The 24,636-nt window shown below is 47.0% G+C and overlaps 2 long non-coding RNA genes across 8 annotated transcripts in view; one reads left to right on the top strand and one right to left on the bottom strand.

Annotated features, from left to right (window-relative positions):
• The first annotated feature begins 5,279 nt into the window (after window positions 1-5,279).
• LOC109571005 (uncharacterized) lies at window positions 5,280-18,730 on the top strand. Of its 6 annotated transcripts, none has more exons than XR_002182571.2 (5): window positions 5,280-6,924; window positions 7,003-7,385; window positions 8,506-8,555; window positions 8,642-10,943; window positions 18,439-18,730. It is a non-coding gene; the product is annotated as an uncharacterized lncRNA (long non-coding RNA). The 6 variants fall into 6 exon arrangements; XR_011561097.1 differs by having other exon boundaries at window positions 8,506-10,518; window positions 10,889-10,943; XR_011561098.1 differs by lacking the exon at window positions 18,439-18,730 and adding an exon at window positions 11,598-16,808 and having other exon boundaries at window positions 8,506-10,518; window positions 10,889-10,943.
• Window positions 8,636-24,636, bottom strand: part of LOC139176693 (uncharacterized) — a 136,344-nt gene continuing 120,343 nt past the window's right edge. For both annotated transcript variants that reach the window (XR_011561100.1, XR_011561099.1), the window contains exon 6: window positions 8,636-8,710. This is a non-coding gene — a long non-coding RNA (uncharacterized lncRNA). The remainder of the gene's footprint in view (window positions 8,711-24,636) is intronic.

Here is a 24,636-nt window from a genome sequence, read left to right as displayed (position 1 = left end):
GGAAAAACCTGGGGCGGGGGAGGAGGGGAGGAAGCCTGGGTGATAGCAGAAAGGATTCCACTGACTTGGTCACTCCAGCAGTCCCAGATCAGGCCTGGAGGGGCTGGAACTGAGCCTGACCAGACAAGTCTCTGAAAGGACACAGCTATCTACAACAGAGAGACAGCATCCCTGATGCCCCAGGGGCCCCCAAATCCACCAAGGGTAAGCTCATCATTGGGGTTACATGACTGCATTGCATCCATGTCATCCCATTCACCCGCAAGTCCTCTCACAAAGGGACACGTCTGCCATGTTTCCATTAGAATGAAAAGACCAAGTACATTTACCTGGGTTCTATATTAAAACTCTCTTAAAGTGCTGACCAGGACTTCCCAGGTGGTGTAGGGATAAAGAATCCGCCTGCCAATTCAAGATACATGGGTTCGATCCCTGGGTTGGGAAGATACCAGAAGGAAATGGCAACCTACTCCAGGAGCGTGGCCTGGAAAATGGACCGAGGAGCCTGGCGGGCTGCTGTCCATGGGGTGGCAGAGTTGAATACTACTGAGCGACTGAGCATACACGCACCCAAGCGTTGCTCATTGATAAATCAGACAATCAGTCTGATCAGAGCCTTCTCTTTCCTGCCAAAAACAAGGAAGTGGGGAAGTGGGTTGACACAGAGCAGCAGAAGGGACAGAGAAGCCAGCCAAGGGACCGTGAGACTCAGAGGCTGGGGAACCCCTGCGTTTTTGCTGATTTTGTATTTATACCATAAACCATGCAGGACAAACAAGCTCTATTCATCGAGGTATTTTTGTCCTGTGCAGCTGTGTGGCTTAGCAGGAGCTTTGCTGCCGAGCCATATGACTCATGCCAACACTGGTGCATATAATTTATGGAGACCTAAAGAAAAAGAAAACAGCCAGCTTCATTATGAAGGAGCTTCACTTTCAGGGGATTTGTTCATCCAAGATCAAGGCACCATTTCTTGTTCTCTGAGTGACATAGTGGGGCTGCCTCCACCAGCAAGGAGCTCAAGGACAGCTTCCAGCTCTCCCCTCCCGCCACCCCTGCCCCATCTCCAGCTTAAATGAGGATGTCTGCAGTGTAAGAAGGGCTTCCCTGGTGGCTCAGATGGTAAAGAACCTGACTGCAATGCCGGAGACCTGGGTGTGATCCCTGGGTCAGGAAGATCTCCTGCAGAAAGGAATGGCTACCCCCTCTAGTATTTTTGCCTGAAGAATCCCATGGATAGAGGAGTCTGGCAGGCTTCATGGGGTTGCAAAGAGTTGGACAGAATTGAGCAGTTAACACTTCCACTTTGCACTTTTCTATGTAAGAAGAGGTCAGAGTTGTAGCCCCAAGAACAAGGGTCTTCAGCTGCCACAGGAGGTTCAGTGACTCTGAAAGGGGCCAGAGCATCCTATCAGAGGTGTTACTTAGACCTGGAATTGCTTCTCTCCAGACAATGTCTGCAGCTCAGGACACGCGAGAAGGTTGAAGAGGGACCAAGTTTTATTTGTACCCAGGCTAGCAGCTTCTGTTGGACTGTCTCCCAGCATCCCTGTTCAGGAGAGATATCCTTAACAGAACTCCTTTCCCCAGTCCCATCCATACTCCCCCAACATGGTGGGTCAGAAAAAGAAGGGCTTGTGTGTGTGTTAGTCACTCAGTCATGTCCAACTCTTTGGAATCCTATGGAATGTAGCGATAGGCATTGTAGAGAGTCCATGGGATTCTCCAGGCAAGAATACTGGAGTAGGTAGCCATTCCCTTCTCCAGGGGATCTTTCCGACCCAGGGATCAAACCCAGGTCTCCTTCATTGCAGACAGATTCTTCATTGTCTGAGCCACCAGGGAAGCCACAGGATCTCTTACTCTAAGACATTTCTAACCACTACCCTCTGGAACTTTCCAACTGGAAAGTCGCCGAGCCTTGGCTCTTTTCACTCTCCCTCCCTGATTCAGCTTTCACTTTCGATCAAGGCCATGTCCACATTTACTCCTTGAAAAATGGGAAACATCGGGCCTTTGGTAGCCCAGGTTTGTAACTGTAACAGCTCACAGGTGCTTTGTGACAAAGCAGCTTGGACTCAGAAAGCGACTTTGGTAATATCCTGTTAATCTGCTTCCAGGAATGTGCTTCACCCATCCATACCCTCACCACAATGGAGCAGAAGAAAAGTTCATAAGAATTTGTGAATAATATGGTCAGGAAGCCTGCGCTATGAACGCCTCCATCTTAAATTAAATTGAGAGGGGCTCAGGATAAAGCCTGTATTCATGCTGTCTAACTTGTTCATCAGATGCAAAGGGTGTCCTTTCTATGAAAGATGAGGAGGAAAAGGATTGGGAAATTTTGCAAAAAAGAACTGATAACGGATATTTAGATATTGAAAGGATTTACTAGTTGCCACCAAGGTTCTATTCTAAGGCAGCAAATAAAACAAATAACAGTTGGGGTGGAATTTTTAATTTTCCAGCAAGAGCATTCAATTACATATTCTATCGTTTCCTCTGGCTGTTTTTATTTTGGGGACAGTGCTTCAAGCTGAGCTTTCTTTCGGTTTATTTGTTTACTTTTTGTGTGGTCCAGTCCCTGCCCCCACCAACACACACACAAAGGACCTGAACAATCCTTACAGGTAGTTGCTATAATCTCTCCCCTTAGAGGCTTTGAAGGTGCTTCCAGCTGCATCAAACTGCTTCACTGCCCCCTGCATCTCCCGCCCAACTTCAAAGCCCCACCGCCAGGAACTCGTTCTGTGGTCTACCTTGTAGTTCTAAAGGAGCTATTACTCCCTATTTATTGTGCAAATTTTTATGGAGATGCCCTGGTATCTTTCTTGACTCACAGCTTAGCCTGTAGTAGCTTCTTAGATTGAGGGCAGGAGGACAAGGGGGTGACAGAGGATGAGATGGTTGGATGGCATCACTGACTGAATGGACATGAGTTTGAGCAAGCTCTGGGAGATGGTGAAGGACAGGGAAGCCTGGCGTGCTGCAGTCCATGGGGTCATAAAGAGCTGGACACCACTTAGCGACTAAACAAAAACTATCTTCTCCTACCTAGAATTAGGACTGCCTAGGAAAATTATCTACAGGAATAGGCAAGGGTCAGGACTGCCTGAGACTAATCCTGCTGACCTGAGGTCCTTTCCAGTGTCTACTATGCCACATCCTGCTCAACTATTTGAAAAGGCTCTATCAATCAGTACAGTAGCTGGGGAACTTTCTCTTAGGAACCTAAAGGGAGTTCATTAGTTTTGAGTTAAGTTGTCATTAGTTTTGAGTTAAGTTGTTGTTAAAGAAAAAAAAAGTTTCACTTTGTAAAAATTATTGGTAGAGGACTCTGAAAGGCATAGGAATGCTTAAAATACAAGAGGAAACAGATGCTCTAGGAAAGGTTGTTTGACAGACCTTTCTGCAATGATGGAAGCTTTCCAGGTGGCTAGCCTGGAGAATCCCAGGGACAGCGGGGCCTGGTGGGCTGCCGTCTATGGGGTCGCACAGAGTCGGACACGACTGAAGCGACTTAGCAGCAGCAGCAGCAGAGATAGAGAACCTGCCTGCTAATACAGGAGATGCAGAAGACCTGGTTTCAATCCCTGGGTCCAGAAGATCCTCTGGAGGAGAGCATGGCAACCCACTCCAGTATTCTTGCCTGGAGAATCCCCACGGACAGAGGAGCCTGGCAGGCTGCTGTCCATGGGGTCGCACAGAATCAGACACAACCGAAATGACTTGGCACGCATGCATGTTCTGTAACTCAGTGTTGTCCAATATAGTAGCCTCCAGCCCATGTGGCTGCAGAGCATTCAAAATATTCCTAGAATGACTGAAGAACTAAATTTTCAATTTTCTTTCATTTTAATTAATTTAAATTGTCATCAATGGCTAATGGCTACTGAACTGACCGGCTTGGCTCTAGGAATCAACAGTGTGTGTGTTCACAAAATGTCGAACCTCATGTGAAAGAAAGAGAAGGAAAAGGAAGAAAAAATATGGCTTACTTGGATTCTACTAGAAAAATTCTTCCCACCGTTGCTATACGATCTCCACCCAGGCAATAAGGAGTTCCTAGCAATCAGGCCCAAAGAGAACAGTGTCATCATGAGGTTCCATTAATCACTTGGGAGCAAGGCTGCCATGCCCACACACAGGCTGGCACTGCTCTGCCTTCATGCCTCCTGATTGATAGCACTGCCAGCCATCGTGAGCAAGGCAGTGGACAAGGGGGAAAGGTATCAGAATGCCCTTGTCATTCACCAGCCCAAGCCAATCATGGGTTATTGCGTGGAGCTGTGGCTTTTACACATCAAGGGTGTCCAAGAACAGGTAGGACATCCCCCACCCCTTTTAAAGTGACATAAGTCAGGAGCTGTGAGTGGAGAGGGGTGATCCAGAGGCCACAGGGATCTCAAGTGTGTCTGCTGGTCTGCTGTGGGCCTTGGAGTTGTTCCCTGAGCTGGCAAAAACAGAGGATGCTGAGTAGCCGTGCAGATGATGTGGGCAACCTCCTGACGGGACTCAAGGAAGGAAACACGCACAGACATGGATGGGAGTGTCTGCGCGTGGGAGGGCAGATCCCTGCTGGTGGGAGGCTGGGGACTCCAGACAAAGCACCAGGAAGACAGACCCCCACCCCTGTTTACCACCCTCTCCCCTGTGTTCATTTTCCAGCTACATTTTAATTAGGAAACGCTGAAGAAATCTTGGAAAGTATAAAGAACCAGACATTAATACGTTTCTCATTTCTCTCCATCCAGGGTGGGGGAGAAAACCCTAACTTGTTAATTAACGCACATTTCACTTCTGTAAAGTTCATTTTTTCCTTCCCTCCCAATGTCCACATCTGAACAGCAGTGTGTAGCATGCTATGAAATGTTTAGTTGCTGCTGTGGCTGCCTTGAGTCAGGAGAGAAGTGCCTTTTTCATCAAGAATTCTTTTGTTTTTCTCTGTGGCCAGCTGCTACAAAGATGCAGTCAATTTAGATTAAACAGGCTGAGGAGTGCTATTCGATATGTCAGCCAGGCACACTTCTTGAAATCCGGTGTTCAGCAGGTACAGCTTTTGAAAAAGAAAAAAGAGTCAGGAAGCTGCTCCCAGAGGGGCGCAGACTTGGGTTGTGAGTCTGGGAATGAGAGCCGGGGGTCCTCAGAGTGCAGACCTGGGTTTCTCCGGATTCAGCCCTGGGAGCGGTGGGAACAGCTCCCGCCCTTTCTCTCTGCTCGTCTTCACCCTCGTCCTGCTCCTCCTCCCCTTCCCCTGCTGCCGCGAGTTTCTATCTCCATTGTTCCCTGAAGCCCAGCAGCCAGTGTGCAGCCGGGCCCAGCATTGGATCCGCAGCCAGCAACTTCCTCTGAAGCTGCGATGCATAATTACAACCAGCTGCTCCTGCTCCGGGCGGCTGGCCGGCCGGCTCTGCAAACAAGCGTCCTGATACCCGGAGTTCCCCGGGGGCCACAGCCGGCTCCTGGCAGCAGCAAATCCTCCGAAGGCCGTGCCCACGCCCTCGGAAGACGAGCGAGCAGCCCGCGTCCCTCTCGTGGCTCCCAGAGGCCAGCTGCCTCCTCTCTTCTCCATTGAGTCAGAGAGGGTCGTTTCTACTGCTCAGGGGAAGGTGTCTGCTCGGTCGGTCACCCGCTGCTGCCCTCACCCTACCCGTCTGGTGTCACCTCGAAGCAGGATGGTGTGGGACTGGCTGTCCAGGGGTTAAGACTCCTCCCTACTTCCACTGCAGGCGGTGGGGGTTTGATCCCTGGTGGGGGAACTAAGATTCCACAGGCCACATGTGCCCAAAAAATTTTTAATTTTTTTAATTTTAATAAAGCAGGTGGTGTGTCCTAGGTCTGACTCAGGAAGCAGGAGCACCAGGGATCCCGGCTTTCGGTCAGCATCTCAGCTAAGGCGAACACGGAGAGATGGAGGTGGGAAATTTGCCCTGCTCTCAGGTAGCAGGAGGCAAAGAGACAATTGAGGTTGCTTTAAAAGGATGCCAGTGAAAATCCAAACAAGCCTGACTTAGTCTCTGGAACTAAGGAGAGCAGCAAGTGAGCATGTGAGAGCTGAGGAATCGCCCCGGACCCACCTCAGAGCTGTGGGTTCATTCGGGGACCAGTGATTTTTCAGGCCTGACTACAAGTATGACTCTGATCCAAAATTAGGCTTTGGATGTGTAACGCCAGGCTCCCTGCCCCACCCACCGCCTCTCTCTGCCCTCTGCCGTTTCTTCAGAGCCTGGCTTCCGGCCAGAGCTGGCCCTTCTGGCTCCTGGGGGAAGGGCTGGCCTGGGTGTTCTGTCTTGTTCTGTTTCCAGGCAGGGTTTTAGGATGGGTGAAGGTGCGTGGGCTATTCAGGAAGTAGAAGGGAAATTGATACGCTTGGGAAGGGCATCCAAACCTCAAATCACTCACTTCATCCAGCCAAAGGTGGAGGAGACGGTGCAGGTAGGAGCATGGCGGTGCCACCCTGGACTGCTCATGAGGCTTCTGCCCACTGTGCCTGCCAGCCTGGGCTCCCGCCAGGTCTTCAGCAGTGAGAGCCGAGCCAGGCTGGGCCTGCTGCTCTGTCATGTCCAACGGCAGCCATGGAGGTGGGGAGCAGCTGGGAGTGTGCTGTTGAACAGGAGCTGCTCATTTTACAGGCCGATTTCCCAGGGTTGCTGGCCCTGGCAGGAGTGGTGCAGACGGCTGCATCTTCGAGACCGCTTGTCCTCTCTGACCTTCAGCAGCCAGACCACAGGCAGCAGCGGGGCTGTCGTGTTGGGGTTCACCTTCGCAGCCTTCTTTGTCTCATTGTTTTAAAACCTTAGTAGAACTTTGTTTGCAGAGTGGTACCAGGCAGGGAGTACTTCCTTGGAAGGAATTTTAAAGCAGCCTGGGTTGGCAAAGGGCATGCGAAGAACCAATCACGCTTGAACGTGTGTGCACAGTGGGGTAAGTGCCTCGCCAACTGTGACTTTTCCGTGTGTCTTCAACAGTCTCTGCTAACCTTTGCAATTTAATTCCCCACAGGAAGAAAACAATACCACTTAAAGTGTTCTTTCGATGTTCAACCCAACTTTCCCTTCGGATTCTTGAGCCTGGATACCCTTTAGAAGCACATACAAAGCAAACTCCAGTCTTTGAGAGCATCAAGACTCGGCTCTTTCAGCCCGGATATGACTGATGCAGCTTGACAGGCTCCTCCACCTAGAGCAGCTGCGAAGTCCCAGGGACTGAGTAATGTGATTTGGGGCAGGTTTTTCTTCGGTGCCTTGCGATGAGGAACCAGCTTAACAAGCAGTCATGTCTGAGTTCTCACTTCACCGCAAACCTTGCTTGAGGACTTCAGAGCTTTAAAGGGCTCTGTTCCCAGAGGAGAAGCAGGAGAAGGCACCTAGAGCCCTGTTCTATCAGTAAGTGGAGAACAAAAGATGTACAAGAACAGGAAGGGAAAATAGTCCTCAGAATGATCAAAGTGAGGTTGAGAGGGACAAGCGCCCGATTTTGAAGACAGGAGACTTATTTTTCTTACTCAGCCCCTAATTATCCATGTGGACTTGACGATCTATTTACTTCTCCTGGCTTAAGTTTTCTCATCTATAAAATGGGGGTGGTGCTACCATCTCACTGCGAATCTATCGTGTGTGTGTGGTGAGAACAAGCACACTAAGAATGTTAAAAGCAGTAGAAATGCATTTTGTAGTAGTGTGTGTGCTAAGTCGCTTCAGTCGTGTTGGACTCTTTGCAACCCCATAGGCTGTAGCCTGCCAGGTTCCTCTGTCCATGGGATTCTCTGAGCAAAAATACTGGAGGGAGTGTGTTGCCATGCCCTCCTCCAGGGGATCTTCACCCAGGAATCGAACCTATCTCTTATGTCTCCTGCACTGGTAGGCAGGTTCCTTACCACTAGAACCACCAGTAAACTAGTATAAGTATTAGCAGCCATGGACTTTCCTGATAGTCCAGTGGTTAAGACTCCACTTTCCTAACGCAGGGGGCCTGAGTTTGATCCCTGGTCAGGCAACTAAATCCTGCATCCCATAACTATCACCCATCATAGTCAAATATATATAAATAAATAAAATTTTAAATTAACAGATTATCTGAACACTGGGAAAAATACTGATAGTATTTGACAGGTATACTGGAATTTATGTAAAAAAGAAAATAAACTCATAAGTTCACAGAAAATTAAAAACATTAGATCTTAGCAGCCATATGTGTATCTTGCATATGCTGAGGCTTATTTGTTTATTATTTAAATGAATATTTAGGTCCTGCCATTGCAGTGGGTTTCATGGAACAACATCCACTGATAAATAAAGAAATACAAGTACTTTTTCAGGTACAAAAACCTCTTTCAATTAAAAAGATATATGGGGTCTGTAACTTTTTGCCCATCCGATGGAGTTTCATTTGACCACATAAAGAGAAGCAGTCTCTCAGGCCCCTTCGAGCATCTCCTGGTACTTTACAAAGATGTTCCTGACACTCTGAGAGCCAGGTATCATGTGTCACTCTTTCCACCAACAGATGGAGAAACTGAAGCATGAAGAGGTAAAGCGAGGTCACCAAGGGAGCAGGTGATAGACTGGCTTCTGGTCTCTTTCTCTAAGCCCTGCTCCACTTTGTCTCTCTCATGAACAGCTATTGATAATTTCATCTCCAGGCCAAACACTGCCAACCAGGACCCACAGTGTGCAAACGGGATCTCCAGCGTCCTGAGCAAAGCCAAGATCTGAGCAGAAAGGGAAGAGAGACAAGGGTTACCACTGGAGGCAGATAGACCGACCACTCACAGCGATGCCCCTGGAACAGGGAAGTGATGGGTGGAAAGCTGCACGTGATCGGCCCATTTGTACTAACAAAGATCATATAAACCTAATGGCAAGACTTCCTAAACATTTATTTAACCACCTATTTTTGACACTAAGAGATTTTTCTTCCTTGGTATCAGAACTGTGCAGAGAAATAGACTAATGACAAAATAATTGAAATTTCATGTGAATGTTCATATGTTGTGATAATGCATGTCATTACATATAAGTCAACCAAATGTTTGACTGAATATTTCTACTTAAGCTTTAAGTTTGTGACCCATTTTCCATTTACATACTGTGTACTCAAATACATACCATATCTCTTTAGGTTTTCTGCCTGGCTCCACCACTCATAAGCTTTGTGACCTTAGGCAAAAGCTCTGAGCCTCAAATTTCTCCTCTGTAAATGGGTAATCAGGCCTATCTCTGATTTTATTTTTTTGCTAATACTAATTGATTTCAGGTTAGTAAAGGTATTGAACACAAGCCCTGGTACAGAAAGAGTGCTTAGTAAATGATATTTCCTTCCTCCCTGTCTTCTGATCTCTTCCTTAAGGTGCTTTAATTGTTGGAAGTACTTTCATGTTTATTCCATACATACAATTCAGTAAGGCAGCTCTGCTGCTGCTGCTAAGTCGCTTCAGTCGTGTCTGACTCTGTGCAACCCCATAGATGGCAGCCCACCAGGCTCCCGCGTCCCTGGGATTCTCCAGGCAAGAACACTGGAGTGGGTTGCCATTTCCTTCTCCAATGCATGAAAGTGAAAAGTGAAAGTGAAGTCACTCAGTCGTGTCCGACTCTAGCGACCCCACGGACTGTAGCCTACCAGGCTCCTCCGTCCATGGGATTTTCCAGGCAAGAGTACTGGAGTGGGGTGCCATTGCCTTCTCAGAAGGCAGCTCAGAGGTATATAATTATCCTTGCCAAATATATGAGAAAACTCTGTCTCAGAGAAGTTAAGTAATGTGCTCAGAGCCACACAGCAAATTGGCACAAAACTGGAAGCCTGCCACTAGTCCTGTGATTCCTCAGACCTGAGATCTTTCCAGAAGCTTCCATCCATGGCGACCATTGCCTCTACCCAACAGAAGCCCCTCATCTGTCATCTACCCCAAACCAATTTCTATTCTCAGGGGGTAACTCCTTGGCACCCCTTCCCGGGTCTCCCCTGCACTGTTGGCCCCAGCTTCAATCCCATCCTGTCCCTCAGGAATTTCCCTCAGCCTCCACCTGGGGTTGGATATTTAGGGACTCACCCATGCGGCATATAAGTCAGAACGAGTTGGGAGGGAATGTTCTTTTAAATGAAAGAAGTTGCATTTGATACTACCACACACATTATGTTGTTAAATATCTACAGCATGATAAAATCATTCCAAATGTCACCAATCCCTGGGGGACTTATTAATAATTAAGCATTTTTAGTTCACTTAGGAATGCAGATTCCATTTAACAGGAAAATACACACTAAATCTGTCCATTATACTGCAGCTTTCAACAGAATGTGTTCGAGATCTCAGCTGGGTTTCCCCAGGACAGATGACAAAGTTAATGCAGGTCTTTCCTAAAGCAGCACCCTGAATTTGTGTTTATTAGGAGTGTTTATTAGAGTGACTAATAATGGAAGGAAGACGACTTGACAAGTGTTGGGGAGAGCTGAGAGGAGCCTAGAGGAGACTGGATGATCCTGAAGAATGTAGGGCGGAACAGAGACTCAGGGTGTGAGGTAGAGTAAATTATTTGTCCCTGCAGTGATTTTTAAGGTGTTTAAAGGCTGAAATAGGGAAAGAAGGCCTTGTTCTATATGTTTCACTTAATGAGAAGGCCGCTTACATTTTTATTTAGCTAACTCCAAAAAGATATATGGCCCTGGACACACACACACACACACACACACACACACACACACTTTTCTTTTAAAAGCAGTTTTCTTTATTTGCTTTGTTTTGTTCAAAATGATATCTGATGCTCTTTTCTTCATCTCTGTTTCCTGGGCAAAGTCAGAATACTGAATATTTTGAAAGAAAGAAAGGGATGCCAGCAGACAGATTGCCAATCTCCTCCATGTCTTTCAGACATGTACTGTTTTCTTCTAGGCCCACCGAAGAAGATTCCTTTTGAAGATGATCAAGGAGACAAAGGGAGAGAGAGGTGAGCCCTGGGGAAATCCATGATCTTTGGGTCCTGTTATTTAACCTCTCTCTCTGTAGGCCCCCTCTCCTACCAATAGAAGTTTTCATGATCTCAAAATCCCTTCTAGCCATGAGGTACCAGAAATCTAGGCTTGAAGCAGGGAGAAGGTTTCTTCTCAATGGTGGCTGAAGAATTTTGCAAGCTTTTAGCAGAAAATGACCGTGGATAAATTCTTCCACTTCCCTGTTTCCTGAACTGAAACTCTATGCAAATCAGGCCACTTCTTCCCTCCCTCACTTAAAGCACCTGCCAACCTCATAAAAGAGCCATAAATTTGGTCACAAGGGTCCCAACAAAGGCCAAGGATCCTCTCCTAACAAGGGAGGTCAGTGGGACAGGCTATCGCCAGGAAGCAGAAACTGCAGGGAAGACTGTTCTGGTGTCCTGTAATCAGCGTGGATGCAGAGGAGTCTGCAAAGCTGCCAAGCAGCAGGACTTAACGTGGAAAGCGGACTTGGTTGGCTTTATAGTCTCTTCACTTTCATCCTGATATTATTAGAGGTCAAGGTCCAGCTAGTACGGCCTCCAGGGGACTTCTGGTCTGAGAAAGTTGTTTGTGTGTGTGTAAGAATCGCTCTGAGTGGCTCTAAAACCAGTACTTCCTGTTGTTAGACACAGGTTCCAGGCAAGTGGACCGGTGGGGCAGAGATTCCCACCCTCTCTCAGGAAAGAATCGACGTGGCTAGAGAGGAATGTGAGAAGAAATGGGGGGAGGGGAGAGCAACGAAAGCTATTTATCTCGCAGCAGCCTTGGGAGAGGAGTAGAGGAGGAGGGGCCGAGTTTCAAAACAACTTGCGGACTTAAGAGACTATAACAATGGCGGAGGCAAGATGATTTAAAGTCAGATAGATTAATAATAAACTTGATTATCCTGAATGGTTTTCTTTAGCCGCTGGTTTTCCTATTCTGAACTTCAGTGTTTTTTCTTGCTAATAACTAGCTGGTTCCAGCTGACCACTGTGTGTATTCTATATTTCGCCATTTTTAGAAGCAGGAGGTGAGGTTTCTCACTTTCCTTCACACACAGACACACACACACACACACCATCATCCTGCTCTGAAATGAGTTCTCTCTCTTTTGGCCACATTGTTTTGGTCACACCTCGAGGCATGTTGAACTTCCCCAACCAGGGATGGAACCCATGCCCCGCTGTATTGGAAGTACATAATCTTAACCACTGGATGACCAGAGAAGTCCAACCACCGTGAGCCCGATACTCTGAGGAATTACTGTGCTCTGTCTCTTTAAAAAAAAAAATCTAGAAAATTCTTTGGGAACTGTCAAGGCTCATCAGTCAGAATTATGCTTATAACCAAGTGGGATCCTATCACCTATGGTTCACAAGTAATTGCTTCAGATAGACACTGAGAAATCATATCCAATAAGGCATGGCCTTGATCTTTAGCAGATTAAAAATTATGTTTCTGTGTGTGTGTGTGTGTGTGTGTGTGTGTGTGTGTGTGTGTGTGTGTGTTGGGGGAAGGGGTTGTTTTCTTCTTTAGCTGCTGTTATTTCTTATACTTTGGGCTCCTGGTAAAGAAAAGCATCTTGGAGATTTCTAGGGTTCTAACTGTGATCATAGATTTTCCAACCTTGTAGGAGTAGAGTCCAACCAATTCACTGCACAGATGATTAAACTGTGGACCAGAGAAGTAAACCAGAATAAGTGTGGTCACCCAGCTGGTTAACCACAGAGCCAGAGAAGGAACTTGGGCTTCTAGGCTCCTTGTTCCGTGCTCTTTCTACTCAGGTGGATTCTAGGAGATCTGTTTTGCAGAACTTCCTTTCCACTTTGTACTCAGCCGGAGACAAGAAATCATATTATGGGTGTATGTACCCAAAGTCCTTATCAGTCAAACATTCCCCAGCACTTCACTTTCACCCCCACTGTTGGAAGGCATATATCTGCATAAGGATATAGCAGGAACACATACAGGCACACAACAACTGTTCTTTTTCACAACCTTTTTCTTTGCTCCAAGGTTAATTTCTCTTTGTCCTCAATTTCCTTTTTACCCCTGTCTATTCACTTATATTAGTTCGTATGCTAACACTTAAATACACCACCTTTAAATCTGGGAGACACTAAACACAGCTAACTACAATCCGTAGCCCCAAGAAAGTAATCTAAGTTTGTGTGCTATTTCTTACTTTTGCCCCGTGGTGATCATGTGATGGGTGGGAGCTTTAAAGTCATGCCAGTATCAACTCTCCTTCTGAATATGAGCTTAAGTGACTTGCCCAAGAATAGCAGGCAGAGTTGGAAGGGGACTGTCCCCGAAGACCCACTGACTGTTCTTTTTTCTATGATGCCACACCACCAACCTGCCGACATGAGGTTTTATATCCTTGTCCAAGCCTGGGAGAGATAGATACTAATGGAAACAAGATGGACATGACATGAGCCCAGACAGGGTATGGAAGGACATGATGAGGACTGAAGAACCCAGCCTGTGCTGCTCAATACACTAGTCACCAGCCTTGTGTGGAATGTTAATGCAAATTAATTACAAGTAAATAGAATTAGAAGTTTAGTTCTTTACGTCTTCACCTTTCAAACAATAGCCACAAGTGGCTTGTGGCTATGACATTGGGCATACTGGGATATGGAGCATTGCTCTCATCATGGAAACCTCTATGGCACAGCTCTGCTCGGCCAGACGCTAGGCATCAGGGTTTAATAGGAGTAACTATCATTTGCTGAGCCCCAGCAGCATACAGGGGCTTCCCTGGTGGCTCAGATGGTAAAGAATCCACCTGCAATGCAGGAGACCTGGGCTCGATCCCTGGGTCGGGAAGATCCCTTGGAGAAGGGAATGGCAAACAACTCCGGTATTCTTGCCTGGAGAATCCCTTGGACAGAGGAGCCTGGGGGGCTATAGCCCAGAGGATTGCAGAGAGTCGGACATGACTGAGCGACTAAGCACACACGCAGCACACCCAGCAGCATACAGACCTTATTGTTGGTGTTTTATGACTATTCTCATTCATCTTCATATAACCTAATGAATTAGTATTATTTGCATTTGACAGAGGAAGGAACTGATACTAAAATTTTTAATAATTTGACCTTTAGGTTTACTCATAAATGGCAGAAACATGAACACAGACTTGTTAATAACAGACTATACTGTGAGCTCTAGTTTCCTGGGAGGAGCCATAAAGATTGATAATAAAACTAACATTTACTAAGCACAGACTATATGCCAGGCACTGTTCTAACAGTTAACACATACAATTTCATTGAATCCTCTATAAGGTAGGCATGCTCATTATTCCCATAAAGAAATGAATTTAGAGAGGTTAGGAAACTGTCCTAATGGCAAGCAGCTAGTAAATGATGAACAGGGAATTTAAACTCAAGAAGTCTGAGTCGAGAAGCTGGGTGCCAAATCACCACACCATACTGATAAGCAAGTGGCTGCTGCTTCTGTGTCATATAGAAGGCAAGGACCAAGCTGCAGCTTACAAGTCCAGTCCTGGTTCACAGGGCTGGTGGCTCTTTCCAGATGGGCTATGATGAAGCCAGCTGTCATCTGCCTCTGCTCAGAAGGCTTGGCTCCCCTTCTTACTTCTGGCCCGCAAGCTTCTATGCCAAGCTGCCACGGCTAGAAGTCATCACGAAAGTCATGCTCAAGCAAGTCTTGAAAACAGGCCTTTGTCCTCCTCCTTGGAGGTGTCCCACCTCAGCTCAATATGGGGCAATTTCAAAAACATCCTGTTGACATTCCTGTTTGACATTTGGTTGGCCCAACTGACATCCTTTCAGTCCTGGCATACTGGCTGAACTTCAGACATGGTGGTGAATCTGTCTTACCCTTTAAATTAAAGTTCTACCAGATGATCTCAATGATCCTCAGGGTTCAGGACATCAACCCTGAATCTGTCTTACCCTTTAAATTAAAGTTCTACCAGATGATCTCGACGATCCTCAGGGTTCAGGACATCAACCCTGAATACTCACTGGAAGGACTAATGCTGAAGCTGAAGCTCCAATACTTTGACCACCTGATGTGAAGAGCCAACTCACTGGAAAAGACCCTGATGCTGGGAAAGATTGAAGGCAAGAGGAGAAGGGGACGACAGAGAATGTGATGCTTGGTTATATCATTGACTCCATGGACATGAGTTTGACCGAACTCTGGGAGATGGCGGAGGACAGGGAAGCCTGGCATTCTGTGGTCCATGGGGTCGCAAAGAGTCAGACACGACTTAGCAGCTGGACAAGAGACGATCCTCATGAGCTGACTCAAGAAGTTGGCTGTGATATTTATGGTACTCGTCTGTAGATTTTTATTTACTCTGGTCTAAAACCAGGAGTATGTACTTGTACATATGAGTACTAGTACAAACTCCATCTACCAGCCTCATCAAGATATCCTAATTGATTTTTGCTTAATTTTCCTATTGCCTTGATACTTTCAGAGCATTACCACTGAGAAGAAAAATTCAATGGAGGGTGTTTCTTTTGTATTTCAGAGGTGAACTTCCTTTGACTACTAACAGGATTCTCATTGCATGGGTTAGCATTCAATCGTGGTCAACTTTTTGACTTCTCACACCCTTAACAGTGTTATAACTTGCAAGATGGTCCAAAATCTTTTGGAGGCTGTTTCAAGTAGCGTGGCTTCAGTCACTCAGTTGCTCAGCTGCATCCAACTCTTTGAGACCCCATGCATTGTAGCCCGCCAGGCTCCTCTGTCCATGGAATTTCCCAGGCAAGAATATTGGAGTGGGTTGCTATTTCCTACTCCAGTGGCTCTTCCCTACCCAGGGATGGAATCCGTATCTCTTGTGTCTCCTGCATTGGCAGGCAGGTTCTTTATCAGTAGAGCCACCAGGGAAGCCCCAGTGTGGCTTAGCAGTCACCAGATGCTGTGCTATGCTTAGTTGCTCAGCCGTATCTGACTCTTTGCAACCCCATGGACTGTAGCCTGCCAGGCTGCTCTGTCCATGGGACTCTCCAGGCAAAAATACTGGAGTGGGTTGCCATGCCCTCCTCCAGGGGATCTTCCCAACCCAGGGATCAAACCCGGGTCTCCCACATTTCGGGTGGATTCTTTACCATCTGTGCCACCAGGGAAACCCAAGAACACTGGGGTGGGTAGCTGATCCCTTCTCCAGGGGAACTTCCTGACCCAGAAATAGAACCAGGGTCTCTTGCATTGCAGGCAGATTCTTTACCAACTGAGCTACCAGGGAAGCCCAGTTACCATATAACAGCTCATAAATGGCTTTAACAGAGAATGGCCTGTGGGTTGTGAAGTTGGAAGTGCCTCCCTGAGACTTTGAAACGTAGGTTTCTTAATGTACTTTGGAACAAATAAATTCTCAAGCCAGTCTCACACTGTCAGTGGTGTGAAGTGGCTGTGGGGAATACCAGTATATAAATGGTGGAATCTTCAGGGAATCCCACTGAGATTTTTTAGTCAAGTCAATAACAGATCTTGTGTACGTCAACTCCTATTATCAAAGACTTTTGTAAAACTGGTGGATACACTGCACTTCCTCTACGTGATATGCCACAAATACCACAGGAAAGTCACTCCCACCTCACGCTGAAGCCCAAACTCATGGTTGTCTTTCAAGAGTACAGCTGACCTTATTGTGCAACCACTGGTTTGCAAGGATATTGACATGAATTGTGCTGCAATAGAAAACTGTTGGAAGTTTGTGACAGCTGTCTTAACATTCTCATAGATTTTTCTTCTCAAAAAGGGTAATGAACCTAGAGTCCTGCTGTGTGTTCTCGGCACTCTACATAACAAAGATAAGTAAATACAGCTATCTAAGTAACTTCTTCTATTTCTCTTCCCCCCCCCCCCCCCCCCCCGCTAAGATTAGCCCCCAACACAATACCCTTTGTGCTCTCAGGGTCCTGAGCTATCTCTCTGGCTGCACTGGTCTTTAATTTACTGCATGCAGGATCTAGTTCCCTGACTAGGGATCGAACCCTGGTCCCCCGACACTGGAAACACGGAGTCAACCCTTGGACCACCAGGGAAGTCCCACGTCTTCTGTTTCAACCCAAAATTTTCTTCAGGTGCAGACCCATGATCATAATTCATGACTCCAGCTTCCTGGAGCTGGAATCCAGGGAACAAATTCATATTTTTAACCTAATCTGGCATGGATGCTTCAAGAGGTAGAACATTCCTTCTTGTGGGGACACTCAAGCACAGGACGACTGGCTATTGAGACTATTGTGAAGGGGGTTTAAGAACTGGCCCAGTGGCCACACTAAATTATCCAGTCAAACCCAGACAAGTTAGGCTTTAGCATGTTCTCTAATCTACAAAGTTCTGTATTCACAATGTTCCTCTCTTTGAACACATCACACTTTCTTCTTCTTAGGGTCATTGCCCACCTGGTATTTTTTCCCTGGAATGTCAACACATGGCTGTTGACACAAAGTTGACCATTTTCTTTTTTTTATTGTTAACATGTTGATATAAATACTTTCTTCTTAGGCCATTTCTAATACCTCTATCTATGGAGGTAGACTATGTTATTCTTATTTCTGAATCCATTTAATTTTCTACCCAAATGTATGCAGCATGTGGGCCTATCTACAGTTGTTTGTGGGTTGGTTGTCTGTAGACTGTAAGAGGAAATACACTTCTGGTTTAGTCATTAATGTTACAACTGTACACAGCACATAACAGGCATTTATATAACTGTCGAATGAATGAATGAATAGTAAAAGCAGATTAAAGTCATTTACAGAATCTAAGCTGCAGAACTGTTGAGCTGGAAGACATGTTCAGAGACTATCTATGCCATTGTTTACCACTAAAGTATAAATAGCCTCAATTTCTTGTTTTCTGCAAGGTTGATGCTATGAAAATTCCCAAGCACTCTATAGTTATCTTTGATTGGGTTGCACACTGGAACTTGTGTCCTGTACCATCAGAAATCCAGCAAAAGAAAAGACAAAGTTTTCTGTTTTGCTTGTTTGTTAAGCAATACCCTGGGCTTGCATACATCTGGATAGTCTATTGGTTTCTTTAAAGATGGTTTGGAATCGCCTGATCATCCTTCACCGTCTTTCTTGTCTCCAGCTAGTCTGAATGCAGAGGGTGTATCCTTGAGGTCTTTCTCTGGCTCCGTGGGTGGACAGTGACCCAGCTGCTCTGATTCGTGGCGTCCATGGCAAACTCTCCAGGTGGGGGCTGGTCACACTAAGTTTCATAGGACCAAGGCACCAATGACCAGATGCATTAGGAACAGAGAGGCAGGGAAGCAGGGTCCTGAAAATAGAAATCACGTCAAAAAACAGATGACGAGTTGATAATGCCTTGAGGCCTTTGTTCAGGAACACTCTGGTACTATAAAGGGAAAGACGACAGTGCCATATTCTTCTGTGAAGTGCGCGTCGGTTTTTCTTCAAGAGTTTTTCCCAAAGAAGGCCTTGTGGGTTGTGGCTAACTCCATTTTCCCTTTTTATCTAGATTTGTGTTTCAACGCAAAATGTTATTCTTCTGCCAAGGATTGCTGTATCATCACATTAACAATAAGATAAACAAACGACAAAAATTCACTGAGAACAATAAGCGGTGGTAATTGCATATTCTTGTCCCAGGTATTTCCTTTTTGTTCTCAATTAAAAAGCATTCCCAGCAGTTGTGTATGCTGTATCATTTGTTCACCTTAAATAAATACTTTTGAATCTAAAAATATAAGCAGAAATAAAACTTTCTGAAAAAAATAAAAAAGCTGATACTCAGAATCACATCAAAAATGAGAAATGGATTTTTAGGGGATCAGGATGGTTTTCAAGCCGCTGAGGTTTCCTGACAAGCCAGCTCTGTTTACAGTTCTAGATCCATGAAGATCTCAGCCCTAGACATATAGCTGAATGGTGCAGACGCCCAGGAGAATATTTGAGATCTGCTTAGACTTCACAGAACTATGGGTTGACTACACTCATTGGCAGATATTTTAGGAAAGAACAGGATTTGAATTAGCATTCGGTCAGCTCACAACTCTGGTATACTAGTGCATTTTAATTCACCCTGCTTGAATTTAACACATGATTCTCAACTGTGACTAGCAGTGCACACATCTGAGACCCCTACTAGAGGTGGTGCACACGTGTGAATTCGCCATGTTTAGGGGCATGGGCTCAGCCACATACTTCTCTCTCTCTCTCTCTACCAATGGAAATGACCAGGGAAACTTCAGGAAGAGGCAAAGTGGCTGACCACTTTAGCTTCCACACCTGATCCATGCAGCAGCTGGGCTCTGAGCCCTTCAGGACAGGGTAACCTGTCTCCTCCCACCTGACCTATGGGCTTTTAAGCAGCCGGCTCTAGCAAGGAGAGAGAAAGCTCTCACACGGCCTCCTTTGCTGTGCTCACACTTCCCACACGACATGCTGAAACCAGCGTGTCAGGACAGACACACTCATAATAAGACCAGAAAGCAGTGACAGTGCCGGCAATTTTATACCTGGGCCAAGTGCCAGAACTGGCTCTGGGGCGGAGGTGGGTGGACGGCAGGAATGCCCTGCTCGCAACCCTTTGCAAAAACAAAGGTTAGGGCTACTATTAACTTAGTGCTGCTGGCAGACTCTGGCTTAAGGTGTTTTTTTTCCCCCAGTACCTTTGGAGATGGGGCCTCAACTAAGATCAACAAGGGGGCTTTTAGACCCCAGACATGTATACGGACCCAGCACACCCAGCCAGGTGAAGGGGCAGGACCTCATTCCCAGCCCCGCTTTGGCCCATGGAAGCCCCGTCTTTTCAGTGTTGCTAAATTAGTCATCTATGCAGCCTCTGGACACTTAAAACCATCTGAGTTTTTAAAAAATCTGACAGCATTTCTGTGTCTACAGTTCATGGGGTTACAAAGAGTCAGGCAAGACTGAAAAGACAGCACGCACGCATTTCTGAGTCAGGAATTTGCGGATGGCTTAAGGGTGTGTTTTGGGTTCAGGGTCTCTCATGAGGTTAAGACATCAGCCTGGGCTGCAGTCACCTAAAGTTCTGACTGGGGTAAGAGGACCCATTTCATCCAAGATGCTCACTCACATCACTTTCCCTGGGAAGTCAGTGCTGGCTGACAGTAGAAGGCCTCAGTTCCTTGACATGTGGACCATGTCCACTCACATCGTCGCTTGAGTGTTCTCACGACACTGGTGGCCGGCTTTCCCCATGGTGAGTGATACAGGGGACAGCAAAGTGGAAGTCACAATGTCTCTTATGTACTGGCCTTGGAAGTCACACACAAGGTTACACAAGTCACCCTGCTTAACAGGGAGGGGACTACACCAGGACATGAGTACTGGGAAGCAGGGGTCCTTGGGGGCCATCTTGGAGGCTGGCTACCTTGGCTGCCTCGTGGCTCTACTGCTGCCCACGGGAAATGATCTTCTCTCAAGAGCTGTACAAATACCAGGGCTGGGACTTCCCTCACAGTCCAGTGGCTAAGATTCTGTGCTCCCAATTCAGGGGTCCAGGTTCAGCTCCCGGTCAGGGGACTAGATCCATCATGCTGCAACTAAGACTTGGTACAGCCAAAAACAAACAAACAAACAAACCCCCAAACAAAACAAATACCTGAGCTCTTCCCAAGAGCCATACAAATCTGATGCTGATGGAAATGTCCAAATGTCTTTCTAGAAAACAGTCAACAGTTCCTGACTTCCTGTCTGCCTCAAGTAGGGGGTGGTTCAGTGTCCCACCCTAGCCACCACATCTCTGCTGTGTAGCAGCAAGTACATTTGTGACAAATGCTGACAGTAACCCAGTCGCTGACTATCCAGCCACACACCATGGCTTAGATGCAGCTTGAAAGCAAGGCCCACCCCCAGAGAAACTTCTAGATGGAGTATTGCTCTAAAATGCGCCTTTGGTGACCCCAAAGACTGAGTAAGCCTATCTAAGTGTCTGAGTTATGCTTGTGAGGCTCTGGGGAGAAGAGAATGTGGCCTCACTGGATTTCTGCTCTCTTCCTGGAGGGCAAATAAAGCTTGCTGACTCAGAAGGGAGACGAGACGCTCAACGGTAGTAGTTCTGGGGTTCAACTTTGGTGGCTGTCTGCAGAAACTCCAGTGATCTGCAAGATAATCTGACCTAATTTCAACTGTAAACTTAAAAATCGACTGAACAGATAGTATATACCTGGCTGTTTAGAAACTTTATCTCCTTTAATCTTCAGAGGAACCCTTAGGTACGAATCATGACCACCATTTCATAAAGCTGCAAACTGAAGCTCAGGGAGGTTAAATGACATACCCAATGTCCCAGCTAGGAGACGTGGGCTCAGAATTTTCCAATCTGAGTGTGTCTGACCCCAGAGCCCTATACACTCTCTGAGACCTTTCCAACTGAGAAGAGAAACATATACCCAGGAAAGAGGAAGGAGAGGACAGGGGCCCCACACTGCCGCAGCCCAGCATCAGGGGCAGGAAGACGGATGGAGGCAGAGGGCTGAAGAGGGACAAACTGATGGCATCTGCTGTTAGGAGTGACCAGTCTAAGGATGTTCTTCGGCTCATCTCTTGGCCCCCTGCTCCTCAGTCTAGGAGACAAAGATGCCAGATGGGTCTCAGGGGGCAACAAATTGTGCATCATCCTCCAGCTCCAAGGAGAGTCGGGTTGTTAATAAATTACTCTAGGCTGGCCTCCTGCTAAGTTAAGCATCACTTTTTAAAAATCCTCACATCATTATTGTAAGGTAAGTATTACTGCCACTTTTATTTTATTTTTTACTGCCACTTTTAATAGTTGGGGAGAAGGAGGATTGGGGGGTTTAGGGACATCCCCAAGATCAAAAGACCCCAGGTGTCAAGGCTCACATTTCAACCCAGGCGTCTGACTTTAGGGCCATCAAGCATGTAACACCATGTTCTACTAGACAGAGGTTGGGGGTCGTGGACGACCGCGTGGCCGACCGCGTGGCCCTTTCAGCGCGGGCTGACCCGGGAGGGGCAGGGTCGCCAGTCCTCCTGAGGGACGCAGGCGGATGGCGCCAGCCGGGCTCAGGCAGCCACATGGGAGCCTGCTACTCCGGGGCCCACCGGACCCTGTTGCTTGGGGGCCGTGCCCGCAGCGGGTCCTGGCCTTGGCCTTGCCCGAGTCGGAAGGCAGCCCCATGCTCGGCTGAACAGCAACTGGGGTGCTCTGGATAGGTGAGCTAGAGAGGGAGGTATCCAGGCTTAGGCGTGCGCCAAGGACCCGGGCGTGGGGCTCTAAACCCAGATCACACCCCCCGACCCCTCTCCCCGGCAATCCCCACCCCGCACCACCCGCCTCCCACCACCAGTGGTCTGTCTGCCCGTCTGGCCGGAGCCCCGGCCGGGTGCGGCCGGGCGGTGCTGGGTGATGGGGGGAAGGGAGGGGACGCCCTGCTCCTCGGCCGCCGACCCCGGAGGCTTTGTGTATTCGGAACCGGATTCCCCACCTCCCTCCCCCACCTCCCATTCCCGCTTTCTTTCCCCTTAACCCAAGTCCCAGTAGAGTATTCAGCAATTAGCACGTGAGGAGGGGGTGGAAGGCGGCGGCGGGCGGGCGTGGGGTGGTGAGATTCCCCCGCACCCCACCGCCCCCGCCGGGATGGGTCCCGAGCTCCCGCCTGCGCTGCCTTCGTGCGCCACCTACCGGCTGCTCGCGGCAGCTTCGAGCCCGCCAGCACGGTTCCTAGGCAGATCTTGATCTCCGTGGACAATAGACAATGGGATTTTTTTTAAACAATGATTTATTTTGGGGGGTGGGGATAAGAGGAAAGGAGGGAGGGAGGAAGCAGCAGTGTGTTTGTCATCGCTTTAGAAAAAAAATGTCTGTTCTATCATTGTTTCTGCATATCCATTATATTGAGGACAAAAAAATCCCCTTCTGGAACAACAAAGCCTAGGGAAATGTTTTCTGTGGCTGACATTTAATTGTGTGCTCAAGGTGCTACATTATCACGGGGAGAGACTGTAAGGAAGCTAGGGCACGGCTTAGGTTCAGAAGCCTGATTTTCTGCGTTAAGATGTGGGCTTTCCTACCTGAGCCCCGTTTTACATGGCCTCATGTGTCTCCACTGGTGTTATGCAGAACACACAATTCTGTGTTTCTGTATAGATGCCTAACCCATCACAAGGATTCCTTGTGGATTGTTTTCGCACTGCCTTCAAGGGCCTATTCTTTTACAGCCAACAGGGATAATCATGCTTCATTTTACAACCTCCCTACACTCACTTTACCAAAAAGACACTAATTTTAAGGAGCTGTTAGGAGCCTTGGAGAACACTTAGACCAAGCCCCTCAGTTGTACACAGGAAGTGGGCAGAATGCCTTGTCCAAAGTCATGAAAATGATAAGAGATGCAGTCGGGACCAGAAAGCTTGTATCCTGAGCCCTGGTTTCTAGTATGATCTGCTGTTTAATGTCCTGATGCCCAGCACCCCCTGACTCTCACCCTGTCCTTTCTGCCTGGACAGCCCCCCAGGCAGTGAGTTGTGTGCACTCAGGCCGGAGAGGGGTGGGTTAAGTGTAAACTTCCTTGACTGGCGGCAGCCCTTTTATTCTCTTCTCACCCGTTTCCCTCTGTAGAACGAAGGAGGGGTTGAGGGGTGAAATATGGACATTATCTTCATTCCTTAATTTTGTTATTTTTGCTGTGATAAGTTACTATGTAAAACCTATACAATTATCCACAATTCACTAGAAGATGCTTTTTCTGAGATGCAAGGCTTAAGCAGCCCTCCATTCTACCCCCAGTGCTAACCCAGATGCTGGGAACACAGAAGGAGTGTCTTCCATCTTTAGAAATTGTTCTCAGTGGTCTCTTGACAAAGATGGTTTACCCTTGGGAACTTGACTAAGATTTCCTTCTTAGGCTCATGAAAAATCCCTGGGGAGATGCAGATAGCTGATCATATTGTAACAGAGACATTTTTCTTCTGCCATCTTGCAAAACACGCTACAACAGACAGCACTCCCCTTTCAACTCTTAACTGTGACACGCTAACTGAGACAGGATTGTCGAGTCTCAGGTGAGAAGCTCAGTAAACATCTTTGCACATCCAAAATAAGTCAACCCATCATAGAAGTCTGCTTATTTGAAAGGTTGTTCGATCTGTTTAAAGCAAATAGACTAATCTCACAATCTGTAGACAAATAGGCAACAAGCCGAAGAGGTTTCAAAACAAAAGCCCAGAGCATTCTCTGTGTTCTAAAAGCATAGAGAAGACAAAAACACACTGGGATTGTAAGCAGTTCTTAAACCTTTCTGCTGAGTTGTGGCACTTGAACCACTTTGGTTCATACTGAGGCTGTGTGACATGTTAACAGGGAGTTTAGATTCTCTCCATCTCTTAGTTATCACCTGGTTTTTTTTTTTTTTTTTTTTGTACCCAGTAGTGATTCATCCTGTCTCTACAGAAAGACCCCCAGTTCAACCATATTTTGTTATGACAACCATCCACCTACAAACACCTTGCCTCAAGGATGTTGTGAGAATCAAATGTGATCAAATGAGATGATGCAGGTAAAAGTGCTTTTAAAAGCCTAAAGCACTCTTCCGATGTGAAGACTTATTCCCATGTGTTTGAAGTTTTGAAAGTATCGAAATCATTCATGGGAGCTGTACCATAGCTCTTCTGTAAAGTTGTGACTGGCCCGTTTTTCAGATGGGAGGTTAAGGTTACACATCAGGGGCAA

The sequence above is a fragment of the Bos indicus genome, chromosome 17, assembly GCF_029378745.1.
Source record: "Bos indicus isolate NIAB-ARS_2022 breed Sahiwal x Tharparkar chromosome 17, NIAB-ARS_B.indTharparkar_mat_pri_1.0, whole genome shotgun sequence".
Lineage (NCBI taxonomy): Eukaryota > Metazoa > Chordata > Mammalia > Artiodactyla > Bovidae > Bos > Bos indicus.
The sequence above is the reverse complement of the archived record's forward strand: the minus strand, read 5'-3'. Positions and strand labels throughout refer to the sequence as shown.